Source organism: Lathyrus oleraceus, chromosome 3 (genome assembly GCF_024323335.1).
Source record: "Lathyrus oleraceus cultivar Zhongwan6 chromosome 3, CAAS_Psat_ZW6_1.0, whole genome shotgun sequence".
In the NCBI taxonomy this organism is placed as follows: Eukaryota; Viridiplantae; Streptophyta; class Magnoliopsida; order Fabales; family Fabaceae; genus Lathyrus; species Lathyrus oleraceus.
Window position 1 is genome coordinate 223550136 of NC_066581.1, and position 8826 is coordinate 223558961.

The 8826-nt window shown below is 40.8% G+C and overlaps 1 non-coding gene across 1 annotated transcript; it reads right to left on the reverse strand.

Annotated features, from left to right (window-relative positions):
• Positions 1-1618: 1618 nt before the first annotated feature.
• On the reverse strand, positions 1619-1725 carry LOC127133116 (small nucleolar RNA R71). Its single transcript, XR_007807109.1, has one exon. It is a non-coding gene; the product is annotated as a small nucleolar RNA R71 (small nucleolar RNA).
• Positions 1726-8826: the final 7101 nt, after the last annotated feature.

The window sequence follows — 8826 nt, forward strand, 5'->3', positions numbered from 1 at the left end:
ATAATCAAGATTTCTATTAATTTTACAGGTTCTTTAATTTTATTGTTTTAATTTATATATGCTCTATATTATTGTTTATCTATACTATTTGTCTGATATGGCTGTATTTAAGTCTAATTATTGTTTAGACTTGTTTACCATGTCCGGCTAAATAAACTTAGATATCGGTATGTAAAGTAAGCGGAATGAAGGAATCAAAACTAAGTTGGTTTAAATTTATTTAAAAATATAGTCATTCTTTTTAATGGTCTCAATTTACAGAATTAATACCAAAGTTTTTGTACGAGAGTAAAAGACATAAAGAAGTTAAAATCAATAGAACGACGGTTTGAGCTTTTAACTGGACAGTGTAAATTGGACATTAACTTTAAATCAGGGCGAGAGCAATTTTTAAGGTTAATTAAATTCTAATCATTTTTAAAAAGTATTTTTAAAGGTTAAATGTGAGGACGAGAGTTAAGCATTTAGGTTTAATCATATCATCTAAGTCAACAGAGCGAGAGTTTGAGACGAGGGTGTTTAAACAGTTAGTATTTTCTTAAAAAGAGTTTCTAAAGATTATATTGTTTTCAAAAAGTGATTTTAGACTTAACTAAATAGTGAGAGCGTACGTTAATTTAAAGTCATAGTTTTATTCAACAGAGCGAGAGTTTGAGAAAAGACTTTTAATCAATAGTGTCTACTGAAAGGACTTATTTTAAAACCAAGAAACCAACGAAGATTTGATTCCCTAATTACGACGAACTACATACCGATATCCGCGTTATCTCTGACATTTAATCTAGATCTTATTTTAGTTTTACTTTTCCCCCTAATCATCAAAACATCATCCGCCTTAGCTTTACGAAGTAACCTTAGAAAAACGGTATATCGATTCATAAGTCCCTGTGGGATCGATATCTTTTAAAACTACGCGATTAGACTGTGCACTTGCAGTTAATACCCCAATCGACTCATAAAGTCGCGATCAAGTTTTTGGCGCCGTTGCCGGGGACTTTATTTAGTCGATATCGTAACTCTTCCGTTACGCTGTAGAGACTAAGGCAATTTTTATTTCTTTCTTTCGTTGATTTGTATGCCACACACTCGTTCACAAGGCGAACCGTACTACTTACGAATCAACGACGTTGAACGATATCTCCGAGTCTTACGACGAATTCGGGAGTATCGTACTGCAAACAATCTTCCTCCAATTGAAATTTTTTATCTTAAAAATCTTCTTCCTTCGCCGATACCCGAGATGGCAGAACCAGCTCGTGCTCTTCGAGATTACGCCGCTCCATCGCAAGATGAGCCGCATTCGAGTATTGCTCCACCCGCAATTGAAGCAAACAACTTCGAACTTAAACCTTCGCTGTTACAAGCAGTACAACAGAATCAATTCTCTGGAAATCCTACCGAGGATCTAAACCTTCATTTATCCGTATTTGTCCAATACGTTGATACTGTTAAAGCTAATGGTGTCACTTCAGAGGCGATTCGACTTCGTCTTTTTCCTTTCTCGTTAAGAGATAAAGCTAGAAGATGGCTTCAGTCTCTTCCTTCCAACTCAGTCACCACATGGAATGAGTTGAAGAAAGTCTTTCTTGCCCGATATTTTCCTCCAAGCAAAACAACTATGTTAAGAGCCCAGATAAATGGATTTAAACAGAAAGATAACGAGACTCTTTTCGAAGCATGGGAAAGATACAAAGACATGATAAGACTTTGTCCACACCATGGTTTAGAGGACTGGTTAGTGATTCATACCTTCTATAATGGTCTCTTATACAACACAAGGTTAACAATAGACGCCGCCGCAGGTGGCGCGCTTATGGATAAACCTTACACCGATGCTTATCAACTTATCGAAAGCATGGCCCAGAACCATTATCAATGGGGAAGCGACCGAACAATGGTAGAGAAACCTCAAACGAAAAGTGGCATGTACGAGATAAGTAGCCTTGATCATGTTAATGCAAAAGTGGATGCTCTTGCCCAGAAAATTGAAAGTTTAAATGTATCACCTCCAGCCACCGTGGTTGCCGTAACTCAAAATTGCGAAGTCTGTGGAATCAAAGGTCACACTCCTACAGATTGTCAACTCCTAACAGGAATCCAAGCAGAGCAAGTGAATTATGCTCAAGGAAATCCCTACTCGCATACCTATAACTCAAACTGGAAGAATCATCCTAATTTTCATACAAGAGTAATAATGCTTTATACGCACCAGGTCAATCTCCCAGTCAAGCCCCAGCTATACCTCCTGGATATCAAAAGCCGACCCCATCTACACCTAACAATAACGTTTCTAGGAAATCCAACTTGGAAATCATGATGGAGAACTTCATAGCTTCTCAACAGCAAACTAATAAAGAGTTCTTAAACCAGAATGTACACACTAACGAACAGATTAAACAACTAGCAAGTAAAGTAGATGCCTTGGCTACCCATAACAAAATGTTGGAAACACAAATCTCACAAGTAGCTCAACAACAAGCGCCTACTACTGCCCCAACTGGTACATTTCCTGGACAGCCCCAACCTAACCCAAAAAGCCACGCTCATGCAATTATATTAAGAAGTGGAACAGAGGTAGAAGGACCATCTGACCCAAGAATAGAAAACCAAAACTCTAAAAAGTCAACTGAGGAAGAAAATAAACCTAAGTAAAAGGAAGAGAGTAATAAGGAAACCATAGAAAAGAAAGAACCTTATGTACCTCCACCGCCTTATAAACCACCTATCCCTTATCCTCAAAGGCTAATTAAAACCAAAGACGCGGGTCAATTTAAAAAAATTGTTGACCTACTGAAACAATTAAACGTCACAATTCCGTTTACAGAAGCTATTACGCAGATGCCCTCATATGCTAAGTTTTTAAAAGAAATTCTTTCTAATAAAATGAAACTTGAAGAAAGCGAAACCGTTACACTCACTGCTGAGTGTAGCGCTATAATCCAGAATATGCCTCCAAAACTTAAAGATCCTGGTAGTTTCTCTATACCCTGTCACATAGGAAAATTTGTCATAGATAAAGCCTTATGCGATTTAGGAGCCGGTATCAGTGTTATGCCCTTATCCATATGCAAGAAACTGGAAATGGGAGAATTAAGACCAACTAAAATGTCTGTGCAATTAGCAGATCGTTCCGTTAGATATCCTGTAGGAATTCTTGAAAACATTCCAGTGCGCATAGGTCAATTCTACATTCCAACCGATTTTATAATTATGGACATAAGGGAAGATGAAGTTACACCCATTATATTGGGAAGACCATTCTTAGCAACCGTCGGTGCCATCATAGACGTAAAACGAGAACGACTCACTTTCGAAGTAGGAGAAGAGAAAATTGAGTTCATTCTTTCCAAATTTTTGAAGGCACCTGCAATAGAAGATACATGTTACTTCATGGATATCATCGATGAATGCATAAAAGAAACAGAATTAGAAAATGACAAATTGTCTGACTATCGTGTAGAAAACAGACTTAACCAATGTTTAGCAATAACATCGGATCCTACGCAATGCCTTAAGAAACCAACCCTCGACCTGAAAACACTTCCCAAAAATCTGAGATATGAATTCCTAGACTTAGAACTTGAACGACCAGTAATAGTAAATGCAGACCTAGGAAAACTCGAAACCGAAAAACTCCTACATATCTTAAGAAAATATCCAACCGCACTAGGATACAACATCACCGATCTTAAAGGGATAAGTCCTTCTATTTGTATGCACCGCTGTATACATACGTTTTCGACGCCATGAGATTTGGTGTGCAGAATGAGTCTTTCGGCAAATGACAACGTGGGATAAACGGTTTGGTTGATAAGTGTTGTTCGACACTTCGACAAAATTGAAGCTTCGCCATTTCGACAAGATATCTGCAGCTGGAAAAGTACCTTTGACAAACATGGAGAACATTGTAATATATCGACAATTCGACAAAGCCTGGAGAAAGACGTCAGTTCGACGTGAAGTGTAAATTTCAAATTCGAAAGAGTCGTGACGTTTGGCAGAACACGCGTGGAAGCATCTGACGAAAGGAAGAAAGCCATGTGTCACGATTTTAGGATTTGGTAGTTAGTAACAGTTATGTTATTTGTATATAAATAGGGTAGTTGTTATCGAAAAAGGTGTGAAAAATTACTTGTACAAAATTCCTGAAAATACTCAAAGTACCCGTGTGAGAGAAAAGAGTCATATTTGGAACATGTATGTGTAAACAAACACCAATTCTTTCAAAGTTATATTTTACAAAGTTTAAAGCTCTTTACAAATTCCCTTTACGCTTTCCAGTCTATTATCTTTCTGCACTTTCTTTTCGACACTTTACATTTCGTCAGTTATTTTCTGCCATTTATCTTATCTTGTCAAATTTACATCTATTTAAACGTTTTTAATCAACATCTTTCGACATAAAACATTTAGAGAACCAAAATGAAAGATACAAAAGTTATTCTAGATATCTTCAAGGTCATCTAGATCTGTACATATCCTAGGATTTGTGTGGTTGGTCCTGCAAGTAACCCAATTCTACAGGTTTTGGTAAACCAGAGGTTGTTCGCCAAAATTCACAGCAAACAAATTGGCATGCCCAGTGGGACAGTGCAGAAATCTAGAAATACCTAAAATGAAGCCGGTAAATTAGCCGTATCCGACGTAGAAATACCTAAAAGAACGAGAGTAAGGAAAATGGCGAATCAGCCAAATAATTCAAATAATTCTAATCCAAATGAAGCCGTCCCAGTATCCAACCTTGTCCCTTCGATAGGAGGCAACGTAGGATCAGTCCCGGTGTCAGAGGCTATACCTTCATCAACAGGATCAATACCAGCGGTTTCAATATCGCAAAATGCGCCTAGTTCGTCCTTCAGGGCACAACAAATGCCCGTTGGGACACCCTCTCCTATGGGAAATACTTCTAGGCCCTTTGTGACAAATTTCACCATGCCTCTGCCTGGTAGGGAACAACCATTTGGAATGCCAACTTCAGTAATGGCAAATCTACACAATTCCCCAGTAGTGTATTATGATTCTATGGCCAATATGTCTTCACCTTTACAAGGGTCAGGATATGGAGGGAACATGAGTAGACTAAATCAACAACCACTTTACGTGTCGCCGATAACAAATAATTCGGCGCAAGTAATTAGACAACAAATGGACGAGAGTAATCATGATATGGTCCAAATGTTGACACAACAAATGGGAGCGGTGTTTAACCCCCTAATACAAAACACCACCCAAACAAACCAATTGTTGGCAGCACAAATGATGCGCATTGCTGACTTTTTCGGAGTCCCTCAAACTCGACACAGGGAACCAGGGGTTCATAACCCAGGGGTAGCGGTCCAAGAAGAGCCTACGATAAACCAAATACCGTTAGACAATCCTCAGATAAACGTCAGGAACCAAGAGGATGTAGTCGAACAGCCTCGTGTCGAAATCCCTGTACCACAAGAGCCTAGAAGGATAGTAATCCAGAGAGGCCAAGATGCGAATGCTGTGTTGCAACAACGGATACGATATAATAATTCGCCTATCGAAAACAACTTGGCAGCCATGGTCGAAACGATAATGGCACAAAATGGGATGAACATGGGACTGCAAAGGCCTAGTTACGCTTCCCCGTTGTCAGAATATATTCTGCAAGAAGAACTGCCACCAAGATGGAAAGTCCCCAAGTTCACAAAATTCTCAGGAGACACTAGTGAGTCCACCATAGAACATGTGGCACGTTATCTGATCGAAGCAGGAGAAATAGCCCGTAACGAAAATTTGAAAATAAAATATTTCCCCAGTTCCTTGACAAAAAACGCGTTTACATGGTTTACATCTTTGCCTTCAAACTCGGTATATACGTGGACCCAATTAGAGAGGTTGTTCCATGAACAATTTTACATGGGACAAATGAAAATAAGTCTGAAAGAATTAGCCAGTGTTAAGAGAAAACACTCAGAACCAATAGACGATTATTTAAATAGGTTCAGATTACTAAAGGCTAGATGTTTCACTCCGGTGCCGGAACATGAGTTAGTCGAAATGGCCGCAGGGGGACTAGATTATTCTATAAGGAAGAAACTAGATACCCAGTATCTTAGGGATATGGCACAATTAGCAGATAAAGTGAGACAGGTCGAAAGGTTAAGGGACGAAAAAATTCAGAGCAAATAAGAATAAAAAGGAAAGGGTGGCCTACGTAGGGGTTCGCCAAGATGATGAGTACGACGAAAACGAACCAAGTAACTTCAACGAACAAGAGATTGACCTAGCAGAACTGAAGCAAGGCCCATCTTATTCGTGCAAAGTATTAACTCCGTCGAATGGAAACCCAATCGAAACCAACGATAAGTTCCCCAAAAGGACTTATACATTCGACATCACCAAATGTGACGAAATTTTCGATCTGTTGGTTAAAGATGGTCAATTAATAAAACCTCCAGGCGCTAAAGAACCGCCTATGGAACAACAGAAAAAGAGAGGTTTTTGTAAATACCATAATTTTCTAGGCCATAAAACGTCTTGTTGTTTCCTTTTCAGGGATCTCGTTCAAAATGCTATCCGTGACGGAAGGCTGAAGTTTGGTGACAAGCCAAAACAGCAGATGAGGGTCGATTCAAACCCCATGCAGCCAGTCGAAGCCCACTACGCTGAACCATCCATCGTGAACATGGTGGAGATCGAAGTTGCTCCTGATGGCAATTTGGAAATGGTGGAGGCTCCTGGAAGTTTCGACACAAACATCAACATGGTTGAGATTTCTGATGATCTCACAAGCCAGAACGAAGTGGAAGTTACTGAAGGCTTCGACAACTAGAAAAGGATGGAAACTACCGAGGGTTTCGACAAGAAGGACAGTGATGATACTGTCGAAGATGTGAAGTTTCGACAAGAAGAGAACTGGGACCGCTTGGGACAACCAAGTGGGAAGTATGATTATCTCGTGAAGTACAATGTGCCTGCAAGCTCTCAGATCGACATCAACACAATCCAACCAAGCGGTTGGTGAGATGTTTCTTCAGACAACAATGAAGAAACAGTTGAGGAAAAGAAGGTTACTGAAGACCTCATTATTGAAAACAAGGCTGCTGAAGGCCTTGATCCTGACCAAACGAAGAAAGGTGATGTCGCAAACTGCGTCAACACTATGGGGCCTTTCAGTAAAGAAGTCACAAAAATCAAAGCGGAAGCTGCTAACGGTCCTTCGAAGCCTGTGGTCAGTGGGATTCTGCGTAGGACAATGGAAGACCCCAGAAGAAATTGGAACAAATGTTGTTGCAAACATGGTCCCAAGAACATATCTTGGTGCTGCTGCCCAGAGAAAGAGTTCGACCAAACACCAAAAGGCATCGAAGGCGAAGAATAGAGACTCATTAGGAAGATGAAGGAATTAAGCATCGCTGACGAACGAAGTGTTGGGGTAAATATGGTGGAAATATCTCAGAGGGACCAGGCCGAAGTGGGCGAAGATCATCGTCGAAAGGAGTACCAAAGGCTGGCGTATCCAAAAGAAGAGGAAAACTTAATAGAATTCATCAAGAGGTGCCAAAGGATGAAAACCGAAGTAACGCTATGCCCACGCTGCAGTGCAATCTTTGACAGAAAGGCAGCGACCAACCTGGAAGCAGTGGATAAAACCAAGAGGAAAGAAAATTGGGGAACAGTAAGATATGACCCAAGGAGAAGTGATCACCACCAGTGGAGGCATGGAGAAAGACGCCACAACACCTATAAACCGTCTAACAAAGCAACGGACGACAAATGGGTTCAACCCATTAGAGATGCCCAAGGGCAGAAAAAATGGGGAAAATTTGAGGTTCAGAGAGGCGCTTCGATGGAATGCAAGAAGGAAATGGAAAAGCACAAGCCAAGACCATATCCTTCAGAGAATTACAAAGGCAAAAACCCCATGTCCAGATCCCAATGAAGGAGGTTCCAGAGGCAGAAGAGGGCAGAAATAGAGGCTGCAGAAAAGTACATGAATGGAAAAGGCGAAGCAGAATCTAGCAACAATCGTCAGACAAGGAGCAGAAAAGAGACTCCCTTCCAGATCAATCCTGGCAGCACTGTCGAACCAGTGGCGTCGAAGGCGAAGATGCAGTAAGATGACGAAATAACTGACAACTTCGAATCTGACTCAGAATCATCCTTCAACGTGATCTGCAACGTGGTCTCTGTTCTCCCTAGAGACTATGATAGAGTCACGGAGGTCGAAGACGAAGAAGACGAGATGGAAGAGGAAACAATGGCACACAGGCCCGTCTGTTACTACGTGATGAATAATGGGTGCGTCGAAGAGCAGAATGCTTTCTTCGAAAGACCAGATGACTCCATGAAAGCGCATTTGAAACCTTTGTTCATAAAAGGAAAGGTGGAGAATGTTGGTGTGAATAAGATACTGGTGGATGGGGGAGCAGCAGTGAATCTGATGCCCCATTACATGCTGAAGAAGATTGGAAAAGACGATTCAGACGCGAAACCTCACAACATGGTGCTGTCGAATTATGAAGGAAACGTAGGAACCACCATGGGCGTTATCCAAGTAAATCTGACGGTCGGAACCATAACAAGGCCAACGATGTTTATGGTTATCGCTTCGAGGGCAAACTACAACCTACTGCTGGGAAGGGAGTGGATTCATGGCGTAGGAGTCGTACCCTCTTCGATGCATCAGCGAATAGCCATATGGAGGCCAGACGGGATCGTCGAAAACATTGAGGCTGATCAAAGCTACTTCATGACAGAGATAAACAATGTCAACAGCCAAAGCTTCGACAAGAACCTGGCTCACATACCTCCATGCAGTCCAGCCGAATTCGACTTAAAGGCGACAGACAATGC